Below are 23617 nucleotides of genomic sequence, written 5' to 3' on the forward strand. Positions count from 1 at the left end.
CTGAGCCAGGGCAGTTAAAGCAGTCTCAAACTGGATTATTTCTGTAGTGTGTCTTGGACCCAACTCAGGCTGCATCTTCACTCCAGACTCCAGAGACAATCCAGTTTCATACCGTTTTTACTGCCATGGCCCAGTGTTATGAAATCCTGGAAATTGTAGTTTGTTGTCACACCAGAGTTTGCTGAGAGAGAAGGTTAAATGTCTCACAAAACTAGAATTCCCAGGATTCCCTAGCACTGAGCCATGGCAATTAAAAGGATGTCAAACAGGATTATTTCTGCAGTGCGGTTGCAGCCGAACACTTTTCTATTTGGCACAAAGCTTCCTGAGCCTCCTTCATGCCTCCCTCCTCTTCCATGGCCAAGAGGTTGGGCTATGGGGCTTTTTTGTCTGTTATGGTTTAATGTTTTTGTATTTTAATCTTGTTGAATTATGTGGATTGTTGTTTTTAACCTTGATGTAAGCCGCCCTGATCGTAGGAAGGGCGGGATATAAATAAAATTTTTATTATTATTATGTCAAAATAAATATCTTAAAAGGACTGAAAGATTCTTTGAGCCCATACAGACAGGCCAAAATAAAGCTGCTTCGGGTCACTTTGGCGGTATCTTGTTTAAATGACACGTGCATCTTAAGAGGCCAGAAGCTGTGCCAAAACCACTCTCCAGGCCTAAAGACTGGAGCGCAGCTTTGGTGCAGCTTCTGCCCTCTTAAGATGCATGTGTCATTTAAACAGCATACTTCCAAAGTGACCCGAAGCAGCTTTATTTTGGCCTGTCTGTATGGGCCCTCTGTTTGGTTCAATGGTGATTTTGAGAGTTGAAATAAGTTAGTTATTTTTATTCAATTATGTTTACGTTTATTTGCAAAACATCTGCCATTTTAACATTATGGGAATTTTCCGGGAATTGTGACTGAATATTCCGTGTGATCTGGGGGGATTCAGTGTGTTTGGGACAAACATTTTCGGGAATTATCTTCCAGGCTTGTTGGCAACACTGTTCACAACACTCACAACAATCAGCCTCGTCAAAACTCCCAAATGCCAAATCCCAGAACTGCCCCCAAATCCCCGGAATGGGGGCACAGCTTCCAGGGTCTCAGGGCATCGCTGTCAGGTCAGGGGCATAATTTCTGTGGTGGAAGGTATGTCAGCCATTTTTTGGGGGGCGGTTACTTCCCAGGAAGGTATTTTGGCCCAGTGTTCCCTGAAAAGGCTTGTATTTCCCTTAATACCTGGGCGGAAGCCTTAAAATCCCAGAATCTTCCCAGAAATTCAGCCAATCCCAGAAATGACACAGAAAAGTTTCACAAATCCCAACTTCAGGAAAAAGTCCCAGAAATTGGCAACATTTGTTTTGCTGGTATTGAACTCAGAGCCTTAGCAAAGCTCTGGCGCCACAAAAACCTACAAGGGCCAGAACATAATAGCCTTGAATCATAGCAGCTAAAAGTGGGGCCAAGACGGATCAATTCTGCAGTGCAGCTGAGCTGCTGGGACGTCACGTGACACCAAACAGCTCTTCCCGCCACAACGAAACTGAAAGCCCGACTGAAGCACAACTGCTTTTATAGAACGCTGCTGTCCCTGATTGAAAACTTTGCCTTCTTTGCTTGCAAGCCACGCCCCTTGGGAAACAGCACTGCTCCTGATTGGCCGGTTTATTTTCCCCGCCGTTCTAAAAGCGCACCAATCCTCCTGATTGGCTGGTTATTGTTCTTCCCGCCAAGGCGTGCTCTTCTTCTCTTTCTCTTTCTCTTTCCAAGGCTGGCAGCCATAGAAGAGCCTCCCAGGTAAGTCTGCGCTTCTCCCCAATGGCTGGCTGCTCCCTCTTTTTAAAATCAGGATCAGGGCTTGGGATGGGACTTGGGAGGCTTCTCTTCTGCCCTTGAATTCCTTGGTACAGGAATTTATGTTACTTTTGAAACCTATAACTATAGATGAAGCTGGCATTTAATGTCATATGTTTGCAATGTATATTAAACTGCATTTAGTATATGTATGCAATGTATACTATGCTCTGCAATGTATATTAAACTCTACTTTTAATATATGTTTGCAATGTATGTTTAACTGCACTTAGTATTATATGTTTGCAGTGCATTTAATATATGTATGCGATGGATACTAAACTGCCTTTAATATCATATGTATGCAACGTATATTAAACTCCTGCATTTAATATCACATGCATGCAGATGAAGCCCAGTGGGTGACCTTTGGCAAGTCACACTCTCTCAGCCTCAGGGGAAAGGCAAGGGCAGCCCTCTTCTCTGGACAAGAAAACCCAGTGATAGGTTCGCCTTAGGGTTGCCATAAGTCAGAAAAGACTTGAAGGCACACAACAATATTTCACAATGCATTTCGGAGTAGTTAGTCTGGAAAATGTTAACTCTTGAAAAGTACCAAATACTAACAAATTTGCCCCACTTTGACAGTTTTGTTCCTTGTTAATGATTTCTCATATTTTCCCTGCTTCACATTTGCTTTGTATGCTTAACCTTTGCTCCCCTTCATTCTTTAGGAGGGATAGAGTATAGCCGTTGTTGTTGTTGTTGTTGTTGTTGTTGTTGTTGTTGTTGTTGTTGTGTCTGCAGTATCAAGGGAATGGCAATGCTATGGATGTGATTTTTCACAAAGTTTGTTCTCAAAGGTGGCAGTGATAGCGGTGTGTGTCTTCAAGTTATTTCCGACTTATGGCAACCCTAAGGCAACCCAGTCTTGAGGTTTTCTCGGCAAGGATTGGCCAGAGGAGGTTTGCCTTTGCCTTCCCCTGAGGCTGAGAGAGTGTGACTTGCCTAAGGTCAGCCAATTGGGCTGAGTGGGTGCCTGAGGGTCTCCATAAATCCAAAACAAATTGAAGACGCACAGCAACAACAAAGGGATCTTTGCAGCACCTATGAGACTAAGGTCCAAAACACACCCAGAAATAATCCAGTTTGAGACTGCTTTAACTGTCCTGGCTCAGTGCTAGGGAATCCTGGGAATTGTAGTTTATTGTGGCCCCAGAGCTCTCTGACAGAGAAGGCTCAATGTCTCCCAAAACTAGTTCCTAGGATTCCCTTGCACTGAGTCATTGCAGTTAAAGCTGTCTCACACTGGATTATTTCTACAGTGTGTGTTGGACCTAACTGAAAGAAAGAGTTTTTATTGTCTGCTATGTTTGTATGTGTGAGATACAGAAATCTAATTTCCAATTTTGTTGAGCTAAAAACAAGAAGGACTTAAGAAGACAAACAAACAATCAGGTGAAAGCACTATAAGCCGTATTTATTTGAAAACAATTCTGCAGAAAAGGGTGCAATCAAACTGCAAAAATAAGCAAAGAGAGAGAGAGAGAGAGAGCACCTGTTTACATAGATTTCATGTCTTATTTATACATTTCTTTATCTTATCATTTTTCCCATTATATTTTTCATTGGCCAGATCAAGACATGTGGTTAATCTTAAGACCTCCTTTGCATGTATGTAACATCGCCACTGATACCATACATCCCATGACCATTTAAATTAGGGGTAATTTATGTATAGGAGGTGTCAGATTATGTATTATCCTCATTAATCAGTGAGAAATTTTTGTGAACTTTCAGTCACCCTTTTGTTAAAAAAAAGTATTCTTGCCAATTGGTGAAAATAAAACTCCCTTATCTCCTGGTTTGTATCTCCTTGGCAAAGTTGTCCTTGGCTTCCAGGTGCAGAGGAAGGATTTTTCTTTGACACTTTTTGTCTAATTTAATTGTTATATTTGTAATGCAAGTCTAGTTCTTTATTTACTATTTTAAACAGAACACTAACCATTTTGATAGTCTTAATATAGCCAGAAAAAATACAATTTATTCAGTTTATGTTTTATAAAATAACTAAGCCCAGCATATTTTATAAGTGTAACTTGTTTATTATCAAAAATATAGAACCCCCTTTATTCTTGCAAAACAATGTATTTAATAGATGACAAGTGTTGGGTAACTTAAAGTCCAATAAACTTTTATAAAGTGATTTTGATATAAAAGACTTATCTAAAACTCTTTCTTTTACTAACTTATATATTTTTATAAAATTCCCTTTCAGTTAAAGGGCCTCAGCTGACCTTTACTCAATCCTATTAGATACATATTCAGTGTAACAGTATACATGTATATATGTGGTTCCATATTATCTATATATGTAATCTAATTGTAGCATACGATTATATAGTCTTGCACAATTTCTACTCTATTCATGTGTTTCTAACTCTTTTATTAAATCTTACGTGTTTCATTCAAATCCATTTCTCTCAGTATGCTTTATGTTGTTTTCCTTCCACTGGTCTGTGACCATAGTTAAATATCTATCAATCTGTGTAACTGAAAGAAAGAAGCTGTTAGTGTGAGCTTTCCTAGGCGTGAGGCTACAAGGAAGTAGGCTCACATCTATGAAAGTTCATGCTACCAGCTTTTTTCTTTCACAGAGGCTGCATCTTCAGTGCAGAGGTAATCCAGTTTGGCACCACTTTAACTGCCATGGCTCAATGCTATGGAATCTTGGGATTTGTAGTTTGGCAAGACATTTAGTTTCCTCTGTCGGAGAGCTCTGGTGCCACAATAAACTACAATTCCCTAACAATTGGGCAAGGGTAGTTAAAGCATTATTTCTGCAGTGTGGATTGGTGCTCTGGGGCCACAGCAAACTACAGTTCCTACAATACTGTGTGCATTCAAGTTGTTTCTGACTTGTGATGACTTTAAGATGAATCTATCACAGGGTTTTCTTGGGCTGAGAGAGTGTGACTTGCTCAAAGACACTCATTGCGTTTTCATGGATGAGTGTTTAATTGAACCCTGATCTCCATAGTCCTAGTCCTTTGCTTAAGATGTAGATGAAGATGTAAACCTAGAGCCTGTGTGTGTGCGTGTGTGCGCGTGCCTTCAAATTGCCTGTTGACTTATGAATATATTGTGTTTTCTTAGTCAAGGAATACTCAGAGGTGTTTTTGCCAGTTCCTTCCTTCTGAAACATAGCCTTCAGCTCCTGGTGTTCGTTGGCACTCTCCCATCCATGTACTAACCAGGACTGACCCTGCTTAGCTGCCAAGATCAGATGAGATCTGTTGCCTTTACAGTATTTAGGTTATACCTTTTGAAAATTCCCAAGGACAGATGAGGTTCCTTCAGACCTCCAATGTGAAAATGTTGTTTTGAATTTTTATCCTTCCTTTTTTCAGTACAGTACTTGTTCTACCTTGTACCAGCAACCTTTCCTGGTTCTCTGCAAATGAATGATTCAGATGAAGGAAAAGAAACACTCAGTCAGAACTTGAAACTGGAGAAATCAAACGCTCTGCAAACAGAAGCCATAATGACAGAGGAGAGTCCAGTCCAGAATCTCTGTGATGAAACTTCATGTCCCATTTGCCTGGAGTACTTCAAAGATCCAGTGATCATTGATTGTGGGCACATTTTTTGCCAAAGCTGCATCACCCAGTGCTGGGCCGATCCTGAGAAAGATGCTTGTTGCCCTCAATGCAGAGAACCATGCCAGCAGAGGAGCTTCAGGCCAAATCGACAACTGGCGAGTATTGTGGAAATAGCCAAGAAGTTCAGTCTCCAGATGGCCAAAGGGGCAGAAGCGCTGGGCCGAGTTTGCGAGAGACACCAGGAGCCCTTGAAGCTTTTCTGTGAAGACGATCAAGCTCCCATCTGTGTGGTGTGTGACAAATCCAAGGAGCACAGGGGACACAAGGTGATTCCAAAGGAGGAAGCATTTGAAGAATATAAGGTAGGATACATGGGGATTCTCCCCCACCTTGGATACCTTCCCAAGAAGGAGGGTGACCAGGTGGGGTGACTTCTTCAGAATGAGATTAAGGAGGGGGCCTTCTTTAAACCATCTGAAGGATGTGGTCTGGCTTTGGTTTATTGAAGCTTTCCTTCCTTTAATAATCAGTGCTGCTTTTCATCACAGAGACTAGGACTGTAATTACCAGGCCCAGAATCTCAGCTGACAAACAGTATTATTTAAAATAAAAAATAAATAAAAATTTTATTTTTATACCGCCCTTCCACAGATCAGGGCGGTTTACAACATATTAAAATACAAAAATACAAAATACAACAATACAATAAAAATAAAAGCAACTACAATATAAAACCCCCGTTAGCCCATCCTCTTTGCCACAGTAGAGGAGGGAGGCCCACTGGACTTTAATCGGGGAATGCCAGATGGAAAAGAAAGGTTTTTAGGTCCTTTCTGAATTGGGCCAGGGAGGTAGTCGAGCGGAGCTCTATGGGCAGCGTGTTCCAAAGGGCCGGGCCGGCGATGGAGAATGTCCTCCTTGTAGTGGAGGACAACCTGGCCCCTGGCATCCTAAGGTATTGCTGCCCAGATGTTCTGAGGGTGCGGGACGGAATGTACGGGGAGAGGCGGTCCTTCAGGTATCCTGGGCCCAAGCCATTTAGGGCTTTATAGGTCATTACCAACACCTTATATTGTGCTCGGAAGCGAATAGGCAGCCAATGCAGATCTTTAAGCACCGGTGTAATATGGCTGGCCCTGGAAGTACCAGTGACCAGCCTGGCTGCCATATTCTGTACCATTTGTAGCTTCCGGGTTTGGTATAAGGGTTGCCCCATGTAGAGTGCATTGCAGAAATCCAATCTCGAGGTTACCAGAGCGTGTACTACCGTTTCAAGGTCCCTCTGGGCCAGGTATGGGCGCAGCTGGCGAATAAGCCGAAGCTGATAGCAGGTGTTCTTGACCGTCGCATTCACCTGAGCAGTCAGGTGAAGCGACGAATCAAGAAGCACCCCCAGACTGCACACGGAGTCCTTCACAGGGAGCGTGACCCCGTTCAGGACAGGTGGAAAAGATTTACATCATTTCTGCTACGGAAAGATTTTCTAGTGGCCAAAGTAGACTATCCACACAGCAGAAATATTATATCTGGGGTATCAGCTTCACACTAGGGATCCTGAAAATAGCAGCCATACTCTTAGGCTTGGGGGAAGGGGACATGCTTTGCTTGGCTTCAATCACATCCTCCTCATGCTCCAAATCAAAGTTCATTTCCAATTGGTGCAAGTATTCACAGGGTGGAAGCAGAATGATCCTATTTGCAAACATTCATGCAAGGGAGCAAAGGTCCTGAGCTGGATATTTCTGACATCTTTAATGATTAATAACATCCCTGCATTACTGGCTAGAATTCTAAAAGGCACACTGAAGACCAAGCATGATATAACAGTTAGAGTGTTAGACTTGAGAGAGCCCAATTCTCATCATCACTGAGATATGAAATTTACTGGGTGAGTGTGAGTCAAACACTCTCTTACACACTCTGTCAGCTGATCTACCTCACAGGGTTGTTGTAAGAATATATGTGAGGAGGGAGAGAGCCATGCACTCCACACTGACTCAATGGAATAAATGCAAAATCATAATGGCCTAGGACAGACCACCCGAAAAGGGCAACCTGCCGGCGGTCTACTTTCCTCCGGAGGTAAGCCACAGCCGCCACAGCCAAACCCCATGCAGCTTCCTCCCAAGGAAAAAGAACCCGGGAAAAGCGGGTTCTTTTTCTGCCACAGGGTGGATGTAAAGCGACACGTGGCAATGTGTGGACACTGCATGACACTTACATCACAATGGCGGCACCTGTGTGCACCGGGCACAACCATTGTAACACCACCTCGGCGTATTAGGCTTAGGGACCGTGCAGCACGGTATGCCACTTGTTGGCAGTATGTACCACGCTATTGTAATACTATAATATGATTAACGTATATACTCGACTATAAGTCGACCTCATAAATCGAGGGCAGGTTTGGGGTCAAAATTAAGGATTTTGATTAGTGGATAAATCAAGGGTAAAACTCTGGGGCATGTAACAAAGGATCTAAAGGAGGAAGCAAAGGAAAACAATGTCAAAGAACTTACTAAGTTCTGGCAGGCATAACTGTGCTCATACCAAAGGCAGGATGATTGAGAGAAAAGAGTAGGGTCAGTGGTTCCAGGACAGATTACACTATTGCTTTTGACCAGGGGATGGTTCCCTTTTTAATAAGAGTTAAAATACATTGATCTGACAGTTTTTTGGGGTAAATTTTTTGACTTAAATTTCTAGACTTATGCATGAGTATACACAGTAATATATTTGCACATGTAAAATCCTCTGTTTTGCCACCGATAAACTCCCTCTTAATTCTTACTTAGTTTTGCACAAATTTGTCTCCATATTTATTTATGAGCATATCTTCTCTGCAGCCACCCACAACTGACTCAAATATCTTTCTTCTTTTTTCTTCTTCTTCTTCTTTTTTTTTTGCAGGATAAAATTATGAGTCATTTGAAGTTTCTGAACAATGAGAGAGAGGAAATACTATCTTTTAAACTCATAAGTGAGACCGAAACTCAGGATATGCTGGTAGGTGAATTTATACCTGTGCTTTTTGCCTAAGATTTTGGAGAACTACTGCCAGTGCTGACCCCAGGTGGGAGTCATGTAGCCTCCCAGAGAAGATGGATTTGATTTAAATCAATTTGATTTAAACCATTATTTAAACCACTACTCAGAAACACTTTAGTAATGTGATCCCCCCCCCCCCACACTCTTTCTCGCTAAAAGCTTAATTCATATTTTACACAATTCAGAACCAAAGACTCATTCCTGCTGGTATAAACTTAATCTTTACCACCAGATGAACATTTCATTTTTTAGAATAACAACTTTTCAGATCAGTTTTACAGTTATATCAAAAAATACGGATTTAGTTATACTATTGGAAACACATCATAGATAGATAATTATGAAATTATTGTAAAGTGAACTGTCTCCCGTTTAATAGGTTAATCATTCATATTTGGACAACTTTTCTGCTGTACTTTATTGGAAGGAGAAAAATAATAATTACCTTAATAACAACAATTTAAATGATTAAATTTAACTGAAACAGTAACGTTATAGCTTATGTAGTCTTGTATTTGCTTAAACATCCATGTTTGTTAACTGATGTAGATAAACAAATGATTTTTCTTTTAAAAAATGTAGACTATCATCCCAGTCCACCACACATGAAAAGCTTAAAATATTGTCCCCTGTCATTCAGTCATCTTCATCTTCTTTTCTGTTCATAATCTGGAAAAGAAAAAACAACAACCAAACTTTCCTGTTTTATGGAGTCCCAAATGATTTCTCAATTTAGAATGAACAAGACCAAAGGAAGACAATATTCTTTCTAAACCAGCAGAAGAAGCTACTGCTGTTAAAAGTGAAATCATTACTTCAACAGTCTCTAAATCCAAGTGCTTAACTGACTTCCACCAGTTCACAGGTGTGACTTTCTTCAGAACATCATTAGCAAGCATATTTTTGAATAATTCCCTATTAGCGCTGAAGTTCATTATAGTTGGCAGTACAGATAGAGGATTGCTTGATACCCATGTCGTAGCTAATTCCTCTTCCTCAGCATTTATGGTTTGACCCTGGTACTGGATACTGACAATATTTGCAAAAAAATGAGCCAGGGACAGTGCTTATCCCATTTGTCTTTTTAGTGTTTGTAATTTAATTCTGTAAATATGTAGTTCTGGTTTTAAGTGCTCACTCAGTTCCTTCCAAATTTCAACAGCATCAGCAATTAAAAGTTATTTTCTGTATTTTGTTTAAAGCTTCACAAATGGGTTCCAGGATAGAATCATAGAATCACAGAATCATAGAGTTGGAAGAGACCACAAGGGCCATTCAGTCCAACCCCCTGCCATGCAGGAAATATAAATCAAAGCATCCCTGACAGATAGCCATCTAGCCTCTGTTTAAAGAGCTCCAAGGAAGGAGACTCCACCACTCTCTGAGGGAGTTTGTTCCACTGTTGAACAGCCCTTACTCTCAGGAAGTTCCTCCTAATGTTGAGGTGGAATCTCTTTTGCTGCAGCTTGCATCCATTGTTCCGTGTTCTAGTCTCTGGAGCAGCAGAAAACAAGCTTGCTCCCTCCTCAATATGACATCCCTTCAAATATTTAAACAGGGCTATCATATCACCTCTTAACCTTCTCTTCTCCAGGCTAATCATCCCCAGCTCCCTAAGTCATTCCTCATAGGGCATGGCTTCCAGACCCTTCACCATTTTAGTCACCCTCCTTTGGACACATGCAGTTTTTCAACATCCTTTGAGATGCTCAGCATATCTTCAAAATTTCTCCTCATTGTTGAGGATTTTGGCTGTGGCCAACTGTTTTCTCTCAATTTTGTGCAGCACTCTCTGTGACCAAATTGCTTACTGGACATTTGAATTTTTGTTTGCACATTATTATGTTTTTTGCTGCCACTTCTTGTAAGTATTATGTTGTGTGAGCATTTCCTGATGTAGCGATAGTTTCTGCAAGGAAGACATTCCCTTTTTCTGTTGCTGTACAAGCACATATAACAGGATCATTGTGGACATTATTGCTCTGTATAGTTCCTTCAGGCCCATGGCCATAGCTTCCTTGATTAAGTCTATCCATCTGGTATGATGGCTACCTCTTTTTATCCTATCTTTTTTAGCATTATTGATTTTTCTAGTGAGTCTTGCCTTCTCATGAGAGTAGCATTTTCTTAGCACTGAAGTAAAGTACAGTCAGCCCTCTGTATCCATGGATTTTTTATCCACGGTTTCAAGCATCCACGATTTCAAAATATTAAAAAAAAGTATAAATTCCAGATAACAACCCTTGATTTTCTGTTTTATGTAAGGGGCACCATTTTGCTATGCCACTGAATTTAATGGGACTCAGGCATCCATGGATTTTGTTATCCACGGGGGATCCTGGAACCAAACCCCAGCGGATAACAAAGGCCCACTGTTTCTTATTTCTGGGAATGTGTCAGCCATGCAGCATAAATAAATGAGGTAAGGTGAAACCATGCTTTCTCCATATATATTTTGCAATTCTGAATAAGACAAAGAACTTTCTCACACACACACACACACACACACACACACAAAACCAAGATGGAAATGAAGCCAGAGAGTAGTGGCTTTTTCTGTGCCTTACCGCATGAGGATGGTAGTACTTCAGTTCTATTTCTACAGGAGACAGTTGTAAAAGCATGTCTTTTGTCTAACAAATTTTCAAGAAGAACAAAATATTCACTTTTATAACCATCTCTGTTGGGAAGAGAATTTAAGTGTTATGACATTATGCAGAGAAACACAGAGAAAGCAACTATTCTCTTGGTCCATTTCCACTTTGTTTTCTTATGTGATAAGGCTCAAGAGCGATGTAGAAAATACTTGCACATCCTCAGAGACTTTTTAAATTCATTTTTGGCATGACAGAATACTCTGCATTGTGCTCATGTTAATCCTTTAAAGGAGGGGAAGAGAGTAGAAAAGAGAAAGAAAGTGAGCCCAGCAATAGGGAAATGATCACCCTAATTCATCTCCTTTTTTTTTCTTCCAGGAAAAAACAGAAAGAGAACGGCAAAAAATTCTAGCTGAGTTTAAGCAACTCCGCCAATTTCTGGAAAAAAAAAGAGTGCTTTCTACTGTCTCAGCTGAAAGATTTGGAAAATGAAATTAAATGCTGCAGGGATGGCCATATTGCCAAGCTCTCTGAGGAAATGTCCTCCATGGATGACCTTATCAAGGAGATGGAGGAGAAGCAAAAGCAGACAGTGAATGAATTTTTGCAGGTCAGCACTGATAGAAAGAAACAGACCATCTTATTCTCTTATGAAGTGTTGACTCTACCTTTTGCACAAGCCTCCCTGTTCATTGTGTTAGTTTGCTGGATCTTTCACATACTCGCCAACATTTCACAGATGAAAAATAGGACAATATGGCCAAGCAATGTGAGAATCATAGGCAGGATACAGACCGCCCAAAAAGGGCAGTCTGCCAATGCCTCCATTTCTGCCGGCGGGAAGCCTCAGCCGCCAAATGGTGAGGCTTCTCTTGGCGGTGGAAAAAGAAACTGCAAAAAAGTCACGCTTGCGACACCTGAGTGCTCAAATGGTGCACTTGTGACATCGCAAGTGTGATGCGACATGCGGACGCTCTGCATCCGTCGCGTCAAAATGGTGGCGCCCATGTGTACAGGGCACCATCAATTTGACGCCCCTGTCATGTGATAAGGGTGAAGCCAATATGGACGGCGCGTCCTCGGCCAACCCCTAGCCCAACGGGTGTGCTGCACTGCAAATGCCTGTCTAAATCGGGCCATAGAATCATAGAATCACAGAGTTGGAAGAGACCACAAGGGCCATCCAGTCCAACCCCTTGCCATTCAGGAAATCTAAATCAAGAGTGTGAGAGTGTGGTTGAGATGGCTAAAGTTATTCCTTAGGAAGAACACACAAGCAAGGAGAGACTTCAGCAATTTACTTTGCCTCAACCTTCTGGGACAGGAAGGATTCTGCCCATCTCCTCCTTTCCCCTCTGCTGAATTAACTCAGTGCAAACTATTTTTGCACTTTGAACAACCTTCACTTTGAACTCAATTTGCACAAAGGGAAGTAAGGTGAGGATGAAAGGGAAAATGGGAAGAGGAGAGCAATACTGGGACATTGTAGAAGCAGTTGAAAAAGTGGAATGGCAGAGGATTATTTGTGTCTCTCTCTGCCAAGTTGGGACAGTGGGAGGATATACTTTCAGCCGGGGTTGTACAAGGAATGATCCTTTAAAAAAAAACACCATAAGCTCTAACAATGAAACTCTCCAGGTAAATTTATATGGCAGTGTTTGTAATGAGTGTTGGTGTAGTGCAGTGGTTAAATGTCTGGGCTACAATTGAAACAATATCTTGTTCAGATTTCACCTCTGCCATGAATTCACTCAGGAGATTATTACACTCCTATTTAATTTTCAAAAGGGGTGCTATTACATTCACCCGTGGTGGGGCAAATGTAGTCCATATTCAGCCCAGATGCCAGTTGGACTTATTCTGCAACTTTTGAATAATAATGCTGACTTACCTTGATAATTAGTGCAGGAATCAGGAAAGTTGAAGGCGGTGATAGTGAGATCTAGGGAAATCAGCTTGGAGGGGTTTTGAAACCATGGCTAAATGGGGTCCATGGTTGTATTTTCTAGTGGATTGTCTTACACATGTGTGTGTAAGAGAGGGAAGAGAGAGATAGTTTAGGCATGATCAAGAATAAGGGTGGGCTACAATGGTAGGCTACTAGTCTCCTTGGAGGCTGCACCCCTCTATCATAACTGCTTCCACAATAAAATAAAATAATTTTCTCCAAATGCATTTCCACCATGTTTTAAGCCTTCATTTTAGGCCAAGTAGAGGCCTTTTTTTAAACAACAGGCATTGAATAGAAGCCACGTTGCTTCTTCCAAATGCTGTGGAAATGCCCCCCATGCCCTCTAGAAGACACTTGGGGGCATTCTAGAGCCATTTTTTTTAAGTCTTCAAAATTTTGATATGCATCTTATGGGCCAACTTTGCCAATGTCCACCCCTAATGACACACAAAGGGAGGTGCCTGTCTAGGTATGCATGATAAGAAAGCTTCACTGTGTTTTGCAGAGTGTGGTGTTCATTTTATTCAGAGTGGTTTATTTCCAGGAAAGGGTGCATACAGCCTAATGTTGCAACCCCTGTCATATTTCCTTGGAAATAAACTGCACCTGGATCTATGACCCTAGCATCCCCAGCCAGTACTTTTATTGGTCACGTTGATTGGGGAATTCTATGTATTGTTTCCATGGATGGCAAAACAAACCTAAAACTTGCCTTCACAAGTATTTGAATTTTCTTAAATGATTAGGCCAGTGTTTTTCCCCTGACAATAAACAGTGGCTTGGCTTGTGTATGAGTGTTTTTTTTAAAAAACTTACTAACTTGGAAAAGGTAAAGAAGCTGATTGTTAATAATGGAGAGAAAGGAACCAGCCAGCATAGTGGAAGTGGTCAGGCATATGACAATTGTCTGGCTCCTGATGCTCAGTATTCATGCTTCCAAAATATTAATGAGATTAGAACAATCTAATCTGCAGCTCTTTAAAGGGATATGGGATGTGGTTAACAAAAGATCAGTCCCAGGTGTGAAATACAGTAGCTTCACCACTGAACTAAAAATACATTTTCTGAAGGAAAGAAAACAAATGGATCCTTGTGTGGTGTGAATTGGTGGAAATTAAAGTTTTCTTAGGGTGCAAGCTCTTCTTCGGGGAAACAGATATTTAAAATATCAATGCTATAACTGTTAGGAAATAGCAGAGTACCAGAGACCCATGCCCAAATCTGACAATGCTTCTTTGAGAACTAAACGTGACTCAAAATAAAGAAGGCAGTTAGTTTCACGTTACAAACTTTGAAAAGTTTACTAATGGCTTTGCATCTACATATGTATTGGGGAGCCTACACTATAACTAGTTAATAAACAGAATAGAGTTTGAGTCTTTACTTCTATGGTCTATGGGCTTGGTTAGAAAAGGTATTTATGAGCGTACACTTCAAAGGATAGTAAGAGCAAATGGAAGGTAGAGATGAGGTGAAACAGAAGGATTTCACATGAAGGAGATGCAATCCTATCTAAATGTCTATTTCTCTAAAAAGCAAGGGGGGGGGATGTTGGAATTTTTTCAACATAAATCCAATGTAACTCTTTTATGTTTGGCAAGATTATGCCAGATGGAGTGTAAAGCCAGAGTGTATCCTTCCGTTATGTGATAGCTTTGGAGTATGGGAGGAGACAGCTACATCCGACTGAATTTCTGTTATTCTGTATTTTACTTCTAGGACCTTAAGAACATCTTGCAAAGGTATGTGGTTTCGTTATGCTATGCATTTACAGTATGAATTTACTGATTCTCAGAAGTAAAGCAAGGACATTCAGTTCTATGTTGAGCTGTAAATATTCCCCTGCCATTGCTTAATCCCAGATATGATGGAATTATCGGCAAGATTAGAGTTTGGTGTTGAGAACAGAATTCTCAGGTTGAGTGAAAATTTAATTTCCTCATAATTCCTGAACTTATGGAAGTTGTCCATATCTGTTATAAATTTAGGGAAACTGACACACTCTCGCATTATACATAGAGCAGTTGCAATTAGGCTGAAGCAACCTGTGCAAATCATTAGATCACTGGTACTACCTATTGCTACCTCACTGAACGTCTCACTGAAGGACTTTTAAAAATGAGCTTTTGGGGTGACAGTTCCCAGAAGGCTACAGAAAGCATGAAAAGAAGGAGTCTTGTGGTGAAATACATCATTAAAAACTAACCATGGTATTTAAGCATAAAATTTAAGCATAATATGTGTATTATATGTTCTGATTTGAGCAGCTAAAACATAGCAATCCTATTTCTATCCTGAATATGAAGAAATTTGCAAATTTTGGTAGATTATTATATAAAAAATAAATTGAAACAAAATTCTCACGCATTCATACTTCATCTTAGAAACATTTTGCTTACAATTGAAAATCAAGGGCCTTTTCTAGCATTTCCACTCTCTCTCATCTTTCCTGTTAAGAGACTTCAAAATGGACAGATTAAAAAAAAATCAGTTCTTTCTCCCTAGGTGTAATAAAGAGAAATTTGTAAATCCGACCACTATTCTTCCTGAAAACAAGAGACGGATTGATAACTTTTTCAAAATACATCCTTCTTTGGAGACTGCCATGAAGAATTTCAAAGGTAACTGAAAGTTAATGTATGAGTTTTTAGAAGTGCAATAATAATATGGCAGATGTGATTGAAATGGCATTTCTGCAGTGAGACCACCCATCATATTTAGTTAGGATTGCCAGGATGCAAATCAGTGTTGCCCTGAGAAATTTTAAAAAAAAATGATGTACTGGTTTCAACTGCTTAAGAACATGAGCTATGCTGGGCAGAATCATAGAACCATAGAGATAGAAGGGATCTTATAGACCATCGTGTCCATCCTAATGATTGATATAGTAGAACTTTGTGTCACATGAATACCTGAGAGTTCACAGGTTATTGCAGGGCAGGGGGAGATTCACTCATCCAATTCTGCTGATGAATGAGATAATTCTTTAAGGTGGATGCAACCTGCAAGACCTCCTAATCTCTCAGCCTCTCAAATACTCTCTCACCATTCAATAAGGCCTACAAAAAATGAATCCTGTGATAGGTTTGCCTAAGGGTCACCATAAGCTGGGAGAAAGTTGAGGAGGAAGAAACACTGTGAATAAGTAGAGGAGGAGAGATGTGCTCCAGTACAGCCCCATAGTCCCCAACCATACATGGAGAGAGAAATTCCAAAGGCCCAAATGAGGTTCAGGGAAGGAAGAGGCACTAGGGACCATATTGCAAACTTACGATGGCTAATGGAGCACACCAAAAATTCCAAAAGAAATCAGTACGTGCTTCATAGACTACAGTGAACCCTTTGACTGCATAGATCATGAATGGCGATGGAACACCCTTAAAGACATGTGCCACTACATTTGATAGTCCTGATGAGGAATCTGTACTCGGTACAAGAGGGAGTTGTTAGAACAGAACAGGGGCGCGTTCCAGACGGGCGTTTGGCCCGCACCCAGTATGTACTAGGGGTTGGCCAAGGATGCAGCGTCCAATCAGGCCTCACACCTAGTACGTACTGGGTATGTCAAAATGGCGGCGCCTTATATACATGGGCGCCGCCATTTTGACATGGCGGACGCTTAGCGTCTGCACACTGCAGCATGGTTATGACGCCACAAGTGCACCATTGGCGCCTTGCAGCATCATAACCATGCCGCAAAAAGAACCCGCTTTTTTTTTTTTTGTGGTTCTCTGGCGCAGCAAACACGGCCACCGGCAGAGCACCCTTTTTGGGCACTCTGTAAAGCACCAGGGAGAATCAGATTGTTTCCCAACTGGCAAAGGTGTAAGGCAAATCTGCATCCTTTCACTCTATCTGTTCAACTTATATACAGAACATATTATATGGAAAGTATAATATGTGTGTCTACTTGGACACAGAAGAAGGAGGAGTGAAAATAGGAGGGAGGAATATCCACAATCTAAGATATGCAGATGACACCATACTACTAGCAGAAAACATCAAAGACCTAGATTAACAGCTAAGGAAGCACAAGGAAGAAAGTGCAAAAGCAGGCTTATTTCTGAACATAAAGGGGAAAAAATGACCACAGAGGATCTACATAAAATCAACCTAGACAATGAGGAATAGAAATAGCAAAAGGGTTCAAATTCATTGGCTCAAACATACATAAAAATGGGGACTGCAGTCAAGAAGTCAGAAGAAGACCAAGAACTGGGAGGCCAGCTATGAAAGAAATAGAAAAGAAAGATCCTAAAGAGCAAAGATATACAACTAAGCACAAAATTTAGAATCGTACAAGCTATTGTATGCCTTTAACCATATATGGATGCAAGAACTGGACAATCAAGAAAATGGACAATAAGAAAATAAATTCATATGAGATGTGGTGTTGGAGAAGAAGGCTGAGGATACCATGGAGAGCCAAAAAAATCAATCAAATGGATTCTAGAACAGATCAAGCCTGAAATTTCCCTGGAAGCCAAGATGCTCAAACTGAGGGTGATGTACATTGTCCACATCATGAAAAGGTTCAATTCATTAGAAAAGACAATGCTAGGAAAGGTGGAAGGAAGTAGAAAAAAATGATGGTCACGTGCTAGATGGATGGGTTCTATTAAGGATGTATAAAGTCACAGGTATTGACTGCAGGAACTAAGAAGAGTAGTGGAGGATAGGGAGTCCTGGAGATGTCTCATCCACAGGGTTGTCATGAGTCAAAATCAACTTGAAGGCAGTTAACAACAACACTGTAAGTTGGAAATGACTTGAAGGGAAGGTTAAGAGGTGGCATGATAGTCATAATAAACATGTGAAAGAACATTTTAATTGGAAAAGGGAGCAGGCTTGTTTTCTGCTGGTCCAGAGACTAGGACATACAGCAGTTGATTCAAACTACAGTACAGGAAAAGAGATTCCACCTGAACATTAGGAGGAACATCCTGATGGTGAAAGCTGTTAAATAGTGGAACACACTCCCTCAGAGAGTGGTGCAGTCTCCTTCTTTGGAGGTCTTTAAACAGAGGCTGGATGGCCATCTGTTGGGTGTGATTTGATTGTGCTTTCTTGCATCGTTGGTGTTTGGACTGGATGGCCCTTGTGGTCTCTTCCAATTCTATGATCCTATGATCCTATGACAACTCACAACAACAACAACAAATGAGTAGGACACCTGCATTTTTCTTTTAGCCCAGAATACAAAGACCACATTGTCCTGCTAGACTTGTACGTGATCCAGGGGATGGCATCCTATGCTCTCAGCTGCAGACGCACAGCCAGGCAATGCCTGGGCATCCCCCCCCGCTGTCCTCCCACAGCTACTAAAATGTTATGAGGGTACATTCTGGTAGCTCACAAGTTGATTGGAAATGTGTGTAGAGGGAGTATAGTGGAAAATGATATTCAAAGCTACCTTCTGCAACTAGTTTAAAGTGACATACAGAGGTATAAAAGGAGTTTGTGGCTGTAGGGCAATTCACGTTTAGGTAGCAAAAACATCTAAATATCAAAAATATCAAAGCCAAGTCTGTTAAGGTCTAGCTTTAAATCAGCAGAGTAGCAGAAATGTGTCCTTGTCTAACTATGGCGGGATACAGACTGCCCTGGTTTGCTCCGTGAGGGAGTCGCAGCAGACAAACCACACAGCTCCGTTGTGGAGCAAAAAGATTCTTGTGGCGCCTTTGTGACGCCGCAAGGCGCCAATGGCGCACTTGCGGTGTCACAAAGGCGCTGGGACGTGCGGATGCTAGGCGTCTGTCACAACAAAATGGCAGCACCCATATGTACAGGGTGCCGCCATTTTGGGCCACCAGTACGTACTAGGCTAACCCTAGTACGCACTAGGGTTAGGGAGCGTGTAAATGGTGCGTGCTCCCTAACCCTTCTGCCACCGCCGCCACGCTACAAAATGGAGGTATGTATCCCCCCTATGCTTCTCTAAGAACTAGAACTGGAACTGACTCAAACAACAACACAAGTAGCTTGCAGTTCAAGCAGAAGTTTACTGATGGCTTTAATCTACATATGCATAGAGGCTATATCCTAATCTAGCTAATGAATACTTCAGGTAAAGAGAAATCTTTATCTCACCATCTTTTCAAAGAAAGTGGAAAGAGGAGGAAAATGGAGAACCCAACAGGGCAGGATAAAATCTTTTTAATGAGAGAATCATAGAATCATAGAATCGTAGAGTTGGAAGAGACCACAAAGGCCATCCAGTCCAACCCTCTGCCATGCAGGAAATCCAGATCAAAACATCCCCGACTGATGGCCATCCAGCCTCTGCTTGAAGACCTCCAAGGAAGGAGACTCCACAATACTCCGAGGGAGTGTGTCCCACTGTCGAACAGCCCTTACTGTCAGGAAGTTCCTCCTCATGTTGAGGTGGAATCTCTTTTCCTGCAGTTTGCATCATTTGCTCCAGGTCCTAATCTCTGGAGCAGAAGAAAACAAGCTTGCTCCCTCCTCAATATGACATCCCTTCAAATATTTAAACAGGGCTACCATATCACCTCTCCCCAGCTCCCTGAGTCGTTCCTCGTAGGGCATGGTTTCCAGACCTTTCACCATTTTAGTTGCCCTCCTTTGGACACACTCCAGTTTCTCAATGTCCTTTTTGAATTGTGGTGCCCAGAACTGGACACAATATTCCAGGTGGGGCCTGACCAGAGCAGAATATAGTGGCACTATTACTTCCCTTGATCTAGGCACTATACTTCTCTTGATGCAGCCTAAAATCGCATTGGCCTTGTTAGCTGCCACATCGCATTGTTGACTGATGTTCAACTTATGATCTACTTGGACTTCTAGATCCCTTTTGACACGTAGTTTCATTTAGCCAGGTGTCCTCCATCCTATATCTTGCTTTTTGTTTCTCCTCCCTAAGTGCAGTTTCTTACATTTCTCTGTGTTGAATTTCATTTTGTTAGCTATGGCACAGTATTCTAGTCTGTTCAGGTCATTTTGAATCTTGATTCTGTCCTCTGGGGTATTAGCTACTCTCCCTAATTTGGTGTCGTCTGCAAATTTGATAAGTATACCCCCAGTTTTGTCCTCCAAGTCATTGATAAAGATGTTGAATAGCACTGGGCCCAGGACAGTGCCCTGTGGGACCCCAAAGAGGCAGTGATCTGAATCACATGGTTTGTTTACCAATTTGCAAAGTAAGAGCAATTGGGATATTTGAATGAGGGGAAAGAGAGCAGATTTAACATGCAGGAAAACCCTATATCTGAGGAGGGGAAGAGAGAATGCTAAAACCTTCCAACAATGGTTATGTATGTCACCAATAGGATTCCAATATTAATGTATTCTCCCTGAGTTTGGGATTATGTACATCACAAATAGGAGTTCAGTATAGAAATGTCAATATTAATGTATTCCTCCTGATTCTTTTCTTTCCTAGACACTGTGCTCTTTACACTTCAAGAAAATAAAGGTAAATTGGGAGCTGTTGGGCATATTTGAGAATAATATTTTAAAACTCAAACATTTCAATCATTGGGTTATTATTAACCGCCTAATATCCAGCAATTACCCTGAACAGAATAAAATGACTACAAATGCCAACTTCTGAGTAGACCATGCTCACCAAATTCACCAGTTGCCCAAGACTGGAGGGGAGTGATATAGTCAATCAAAACTATCCCACATGAATCTTTGTCTTAGACTGTCTCTGCTCATTTGGATATCATTTTGGCCAAAGTTTCAAAAAGATGCATGTGTGAAGTATAGAACTATGAGATTTTTAATTGTCTTCTTCTTCTTCTCTCTTTACTCCAATCTCTTTCTTGGCTGTAACATATATTCCATCCATCACTGCCCATGTGTCATATCTGATGACCTGCTGGGAGAGATTTGACAGCCAAATATGCTATCTGATTTTAAAAGAGTATTAAACATCTATCTCTTCCAGCTGGCCTTACCCAGTTGATTTTACACTATGAATTGTAACATTTTAATTTATGCTGGATAATTTTAATGTGCCATGTTTATGTATTTTACCAGTGTTTTTACATTATTTAAATTGTTTTATGTATTTTAAATTATCTTGTACTCCACCTTGAATGGTGGGTATGTATATGTGTATATGTGTACACACACACACACACCCCAAGGTGACCAAAGCTGTCTCTGTCCCATAACTAGATCTAAAACCAGACTGAAATGAATCAAGATAATCCGCCTCATCTAGGAACCCCTGGAGTTGAGAAGCTGACACATGCTCCTGTACTTTGCCCAAAAATGGGATGTTGGAGACTGGCCTATAGTGATCTATTTTTGTAAGATCCAGGGAAGGTTTTTCAGAAGAGGTCCTACCACAGCCTCCTTCAGGCATGTTGGGACCCTGCCTTGTTGTAAAGAGGCATTAAGCGCTTCCCTTACCCACTCAGCCAATCCTCTTTTGGCCTGTTTAATAAACCATGAAGGGCAAGGGCAATAGAGGTAAGCCAGTTAGGTATCAATAAGCCGATACCCAAATGAGCAGAGCCAATCTAAAGTCGAGATTCCTGTGGGATAGTTTTGATTGAATATCTCACTCCCCTCTAGTCTTGTGCAACTGGTGAATGCTACTCAATCCAAAATCGTTCCCTGAGAATGACTTGAAAATTAAAGTCGCATTGGGAAAAACATACTATATATTCCAGCTGATTTTTAACTCAGGAATCATCATCATCATCATCATCATCATCATCATCATCATCATTTTCTTATATCCTGCCTTTCTCCCAATACAGGAACTCAAGGCAGCTAACAACAAGTATAAAACAATACAATTTAAAAACAATATAGTAATATTAAAACATATAAATACAAAAATTAAAAAAACAAACCATTTCAAGAATTAAAACAGTTATAAAATAAAATATAATATGTTAAAATACAAAACACTGAGTGTTAAAACACTGAATGCTAAAACAATGAAAGCTAAAACCTTGGTCTTGAGGTCTGCATGGGATTATATAACATTGTTATGAGGTTGTGGCAGCTTCACACCCTATCAAAACCTTCTCCTAATGTTGCCTCTAACACTCTGTTTTTATCTTCTCTTTTGCAGAATTGGTAGCTCAGCGGATGTCAGCTCCCAAATTAGTCCTATCATCAACATATCTTACTCAACATGGCTTCAAAAATAATACTTCCCACCGTTATGTCAACTATGCCCATAATACTAGCGATACTAATTTGCATTATTGTTGGGTCACTGTTACAGGGACTGAGAGAATAAGCTCAGGGTGCCATTCCTGGGATGTAAATGTGGGAAACAGAAGCTTCTGGGCTGTAGGAGTAGTTGGAGGGAAGAATCAAACTGAGATCTGGGCTGTGGGGAAGTTGTCAACAACTAATAATCCACAGAGTGATGCGAACAGTGTGTACTGTGCTTTTAATTCTCCTGAAATGCCTCCACAGCAGTTTTGGATAGCTGGAATTTTCACAAAACTTAACCTTCCTTATTCTCCCCAGAATATTTGCGTATCCCTCAACTACGAAAAAGGGTCAGTCACCTTTTCTGATGCTGATGTTGGAAACAGCATCTATAAGTTTGAAAACGCCTCATTCTGTCAGGAAGAACTCTGCTCTTATCTTAGTGAGGGCAGAATATTGGCGTGAGGCTGCCCTTTGGGTCATAGGTATGCATGATAATAGCAAAACCCACCTTGGCTCATAAGAAATCCTTACAAATCAGTGGCTAATGGATATAAAGCACAGAGTTGACAGGCAGGAGATATAGGCTGACACATTGTTCTGCACACCTGCACTGTCCTCCAAATGTCCAGAAACCCTCCAAAAATATCCTTCATCATTTTGTTTTTAAGCATTCTAATTCAATTTCATAGAAGAGAGATTGCTTTCAAGACAGTTTTTAATGTCTTTTTTTCTTTTTCTCTTTTTTTTAAATTCAAAAGTTCTAGAAAAAAAACAAGTAGGGAAGGGAAGACAAAAAGTAAGCGAGTTGCATTACAATTATTGCCAGAAAATAGTGCCTTCAAATGTTCTTTTCTTTACTTGACTGATTAAAAAAAAGTAAGTAAGCCCTATTAGTAGTTTTGAGGGGTTTTGTAATAATTCTTTATAACAGTTGATATTTTATCTTTTTTCCATAATCTGAAGAAAGGTTAACAAATATTACTGTATGTGTAGACAAGAGAAAATCATGCCACGCTGTTTAAAAGTCAGGATATCACTCTATTGTTGGGGGGTTTTCACACCAAGTATTTTGCAGTCGAATGGAGGCTGAATAGCATCATGAAAGAGCTGCGATTTTTTGTACAATGTTATTGCTGTCCTGCTTTCTTCCTGTAGCAATTCCAGGACTTTTACGGCTTTCCAGAGATTTATTTCATTTTATGGAAGGTACATGCAATATTGTATAGCAGAATAGCGTTTTTCAATCACAGACTAAGTTATATGATCTTTGTTATACAATCACATTGTTATATTTGCTTAACAATTTTCTCTCATGGAGTCACTGAACAGATGGGCTGGTAACTGATCTTTTGTGTCCCTGTCTCATTTAACTATAAATTATGGTATATGCCTTGTAAAATATGTCACAATACTGTAAGCTGCCATAGAAACTTGTTAGTGATTAAAAAATATTGATGTAAATAAATAAATAATGTCAA

At 40.7% G+C, this 23617-nt stretch overlaps 1 pseudogene; it reads left to right on the forward strand.

The window, feature by feature from the left end:
- Positions 1–1694: 1694 nt before the first annotated feature.
- LOC121924188 lies at positions 1695–23617 on the forward strand (annotated as a pseudogene).

Source organism: Sceloporus undulatus, chromosome 2 (assembly GCF_019175285.1).
Source record: "Sceloporus undulatus isolate JIND9_A2432 ecotype Alabama chromosome 2, SceUnd_v1.1, whole genome shotgun sequence".
NCBI lineage: Eukaryota > Metazoa > Chordata > Lepidosauria > Squamata > Phrynosomatidae > Sceloporus > Sceloporus undulatus.